Source organism: Nuphar pumila, chromosome 4 (genome assembly GCF_984573655.1).
Source record: "Nuphar pumila chromosome 4, dmNupPumi1.hap1.1, whole genome shotgun sequence".
Lineage (NCBI taxonomy): Eukaryota > Viridiplantae > Streptophyta > Magnoliopsida > Nymphaeales > Nymphaeaceae > Nuphar > Nuphar pumila.
Genome location: NC_143252.1, coordinates 64,252,024 through 64,257,655, shown reverse-complemented (window position 1 = coordinate 64,257,655; position 5,632 = coordinate 64,252,024). Strand labels below are relative to the sequence as shown.

Below are 5,632 nucleotides of genomic sequence, written 5' to 3'. Positions count from 1 at the left end.
TAGCATTGATTGAATATTAGTTAACTTAGTAAGTTTGGAATTAGGATTAGATTAGAGAAATCGTGTATGACCCCTTTAGGTAGGTATTAATACTAGATTGCATCCCATTTAGTGGTTAACTTAATTAGATTAGGTTTTAGGTTGAATTCTTTCAATTACCGATTTTAGTTAAGAATCTTAATTTGTTAGGTTTTATTGTGATTAATTTCTAACCTTAACTAACCCTAGTCAAATCCCTAACTAACCCTAACCGTACATAGCTAACTTTAGTTAGTGATTAACCTTAGTTAACATAGCCTAGTCAACCTAGGGTGGCGTGTAACTCAATCTATATCCTAAACAGCCCCCTTAGTCACCTTAGTTAATTTACTAACCCTAGGTATCTAACCCTAGTTAGTAGTTAACCTTAGTTAGTTATTAACTATAGATAGTTGACCGTACCCCTAGCTAACCCCTAGATAGTTAGTTAATCCTAACCGTCCCTAGTCAACCATACTTAATTAATGTTAACCCTAACTAGCCCTAGTTAGTGACTAATCCTAGTAACCCTAGTAGTTAGTAACTAACCCTATTTAGTGTCTAACCTTAATCGACTAATCCTAGGTAGTTAGATGTTAATCCTAGTTAGTTAACTCTAATACTAGATATATTAACATTAGGTTGTTGTTGGTGTTTCACTTAGGTTTTAGAGTTGTTAGTTAGATACTTAGTTAATTAATTAGTTAGGTTAGATAGAGTACATTAACAGTAGTTAGTTGCATTCATATAGATGTTATAATTAAAATCATAACTTAGTTTGGGATAGATTAGTTTGAGTAGTTAGTTTTAATTAGATTTAATTTTAGTTTAGATTAGTTAATTTACCATTTTTATAATTAGCTTAATTGTTGTAATTTTGATGTAGTTTAGCAGTAGATTAGGTTCATTCTTGACTGTTTTTACGTGTTGTTTAATGCTAAAATGTCAATTGTGGATTTATCTAAATGAATAGTTCACTTAACCTAAACCCTGATTTTTACCCTATTATGCACTCGTCATTTTATGTGGATATTTTTAGAGTTTTCTACAAAATCTTTTTCTATTCTTCACATATGTGTGTTCACTGTCTACAAACCAAAATTCAGCTCATTTCGAGTTGATTTGGTCTGGTTTTTAAGCATTTTATGAAAACAGCTTTTTCAGAATTTCAATTTCCGGGTCCTGCAATTTCCAGAATTATTCTGATTTTGAAATGCTTATATCTGGAGATCCACAACGTATTTTTCAAATCTGTAAAAACTGTCATCTTCTTGGATTTGTCAGTTATAGAATAGAAGTAATTTCGTGAATTTTGGAATTCGTTTGATTTGTCAAACAGTCTGTTTGTGAAAAGCTTTCAGAATCCACCTTTGCATTGCTTAATGACAAAACAGTGTAAACACCCCAAATTTTTCAAAATCTTTTAAATATTCCCTTTTAGCCCCTGATATCATTTTCTGAGCAATTGAGTCACTTTTAAATCCAAATCCCAGTTTATTTCTCAATATTTTCTGAAATTAAATTCATTTTATATATCTGACTCAATTTTGGATCCGGATCCAGATAAAAGATCAAAATCTGAGCTTCATTATCCAATTTTTAAACCAAATTCTCGAAATTTCCAAAATAACTTTTTGAAAAGCTTAGGCAGTTCATTCGGTATCCGTTTGGATCCATCGTGATGATTCCTCGATCCGAGATTTAAAAACTCAAATATTTTCTCAAAACTTGGGTCCAAACCCATTTTCTGAAGAGATTTCCCCAAAATGGCCTGAAATTCTCGAAAAAACACTTTTTGTAAATATTTCACAGAAAAATACAAAGAAAATTAGTGTTTAATCTTTGTTTTCTCGTAAAAGCTTATATTTTTATTCCAAAAAAACCAAAAAAAATGATAAAAAATACAAAAAGGAAAAAAAAATGAATATATATATATATATATATATATATATAATAGAAAAGAAACAAAAATCGGTTTTGAAAACCATTCTTTTGCAAAAACTTTTGAAAAGAGCCGCTATTTTGAAAATTTTCAAAGAACAGGGGATCGCCTTTGATAAAACCCTTTTAACGAACTTTCTTTTAGGGTTTCAAAGAAAACTTCTCTCTCTAGCCGCCTCTCTCACCCTCGCTCGCCTGAGCCCTCCATGATCGAAACCCTCGTTTCCACCATTTGATTCTCCTTCCCTCTCACAAACTCTACCTCTGGGACCTTCGCCCGCCACGAGCTTCTCCATCATCCATCTCTAACAAACCTCCACCACGCGACTTCCTCTCCCGTTGATCCCCAACCGTCTCCAGACTCTTCCACCCCTCTCTATAAAAGGAGCACAAGAAGGGATGAAGGGAACATCGATTACAGTCCACAAGACGCACCCTTCTGATCTGATCAATTGTTTTTCTCTTTGGTTTTCCTCTCCTTCGGCTGGAGGAAATTGATCGACCTCCCCTCCCCCCTGCAATTACAGGTAAGCCACTGCCCTCATATTCTTTGATCTTCTGTAAAAAAAAATTTCTCTCTCCATCTCTTTGTCTTCTTTTCTTACCCTTCCATATTTTCTTTCACAAAGCAAAATGGTGAGACTGATCTGCATATAGCAGGATCAGCTCATCCGATGCAACAACAAATGGAATTACCATGTGCCAATACCCTTTTGCAATTCCCTTATGATTTCTTTTGGCATTTTTTTTATTTAGTCGATCTTTGTTTTTTTTTTATTATTATCTACTTCTCATTTGTATTTCAATTCCCTATGCATCATTCCTTCATTTCTGCTTCCCCTTTCCTGTTCATCCCTATTACACCTAACTCTACGAGTTGTATACACTGTATGAAGCCCAATACTAATGACGAATGTCCATAGATGAATTGCTGTATATGTGAGATGAGATCAATATGTTGATCATCATTTTCTTTTCTTTTAATAAACCAATTTTCTAAGATTGCCCTGCTGAAATGAAGCCTAGTTGCTAAGATTAGCTGGCAACGTGAAGCTGAATTTGAAGTGCCAACTTGTGGCATGAATCCGAATAGCACGATAGTGCTTGCTGCATGATTGATTCACGATGGAGCCCATTCAATGAAATTCAAAATTGGTAAAAACCGAGCCATCAGCATATCTTTCTGGGGTTGTTTTAGCGGAAAATTTAGGAAAGGTGGATTTCATCTACAATCCGGGGACTCAAAGGATGCTAGTCTTAAGACATATGAAAGCTGAGGTAAATTCAGTTGGGATTCTGATCGTTGTAGAAGAAAGCTCATTAAAGATAATTTGTGGATCGTGAAAGGTATAAATTCATTTTGTTTCTATATTGTTCCATCTTTTACATTCCTGCATATTGTTTAGTTATTTATTTATTTTTTACCCCAGCGTGTTATGTGATTCATCTTGTGTTCTATGAATCTATGCATTGTTTGCATCTTCTCCATGGATGTGCTCCTTTGGCTCATCCATTGAGCTCATCTCTTGTGATTTTTTTTTCTCTGTAGAGGTACCCCATGAATTCATTCAATTTTTTTTTTACTAAAACATTTGATTCCTTTCAACTGATTTAAAAATTTCCGAGCAATATTATCATCATAAGCAACTTGTCTGGACATTGATGCAAGAATACATAACAACAGGCCTTGAATCAAAGCCAAATGATTTCACTAGAAATGAACAACTTGCTAAAGCTTGCGAGCTTGGAAGAACTTGCAGCGCCCTTTAGCACTTGATTCAATTTCTTTAGATTTTTGCTTCAAACCAGTAAAGCCAATGCTAGTCAATTTCAACTGGCACTTCCCATTTCTATCATTGCACTCATATTCTTGTGCATCAGACTCCCATGTCACTTCAGCAAAATTCTTGTAGTATGGATTACATGTACCCCAACTGAAGCGCACCAGACTAGGGAAACCAAATACTGAGTACTTGTGATGGTTTAGCCAAGCTTTAGTTTCAGAGTATCCAGAACCAAAGTTTCTATTCATGTTTTCTGCGGTTTCATCAAGCACCCATTCACGCAAAGCTCTGTCTCTGGTTACCTTTGCAACAATGCTTGCACCACTAACAACTGGAAAAAGACTGTCAGCTTTTTTTTTCCACAACAAATCTGATAACAGGAAACTTCTTAGATAATTTGATTTTATACTTCTCAGCATCCCCAACAGTATCGACATAGACTTCTGTTAATAGAACTCCTAGGCCAAGCACTCGAGAGACAAGGCCCATAGCAGACTCATGTGATATTTCATTCAAATTGATCTTTATTTTCTTAAGCATCTTTGCTGACAGAACTCTTGGGTCTATGACATCCACATCCCATCCAATTGAATCATCAGCTTTCAGATTGTCAAATAACTCTTCTCTTTTTTTTCTTTTTTTTTCTTCCTCTTTCAGGGTCTTTGAATCTGCAAAATTTAAGGAGGCAAGGGTGTCCTGATAAGAGAGAGGACAGTGGGCCTATTTCTGCACTCACTGGAATTGGAGAACAGGAGCAAAATATCTCCACCAAAGTATCGACATTTGCTACAGGGTCCATAACCCAACTTTTTTTTTCTCTTTTTTTTCTGCTAGAATTATATGCAGTTCAGAAGCCAGGTAAGTTATTGATCTAGACAAAGGGGACTTGTAATCCTTGTCACAATTTTGGATAAAATTGATTTCCATCATGAGAACTACACTAGCCATTCATCACCTTATCAACCGCCATGCTCCAGCCTGTTTGCTGTTTGTAGTTAAATTGTGTGCTTATTTTACTATGTGTATTTATCAGCATGTTTTGATGTTTGGAAAAATATGCATCATGTTTAGCTTTTATTTTCTGTAAGATGTCTGGTTCAGTTCCTGCAACGTGATTGCCTATCACACACCATCCCAACAGTACCTCTCACGCCCATTTAATGTATTCATCTAATATGGCATAAATAGATATCACATTGCTTTGCTGTGAATCAATTTTTGATCATAAATGTGTTCAAAATTTTCTTTCAAGTATAGGTCCATGATTTCTCTATATTGGTTGGACAAAGGGTTCAATGTTAAATATGTTGGTTTGTGCCATGGTAAAATTGGCCCTGCATTTTCAATAGAGCTCATCTTGCACTCAATTGTGAGTCCAAGGTGAGAGATGTTAACTAAATGAGGAATGACTCAAGGGGTTCCTGGGGAATGGTCCAAAGTTTTCTCCCCTACGAACAAGGTATTACCAGAACAAGTTATCTTTTGTAACAGTTGATGATTATATCAGGTCGGAAAAAAAAATGCAACAATTGATGCCTCCCTCAGATTTATGAAGCTGCTCTGAATAGACATTTTGGTCATTATGCCCGATCATCACTCAACATGGGTGAGGGAATATGAAGTGCTGTCGCACTTTGATTACAAAAGAGTAATCGTCAACTCAAGAATATGAGTCGCTGCAAGGGCAAAATAACTTATTATTACAGAGATCATTCCTAGTTTGATTTGAAATCTTAAATACTTCCCCGATTTATTGTTCAAGCTTAGTTCCCTGTGATATATCATGCTTAATTGGATTTTGCATCTTCCATTTCTTGTCCTCATCAGTGGTATTTCAGATCTTTAGCCTACATTTATGTTGTGGTTCATATACTGAGTATATACTAACT

At 35.3% G+C, this 5,632-nt stretch overlaps 1 pseudogene; it reads right to left on the bottom strand.

Annotated features, from left to right (window-relative positions):
* Window positions 1–3,542: 3,542 nt before the first annotated feature.
* Window positions 3,543–4,713, bottom strand: LOC149840254 (ribonuclease H2 subunit A pseudogene; annotated as a pseudogene).
* Between the last annotated feature and the right edge of the window lie 919 nt (window positions 4,714–5,632).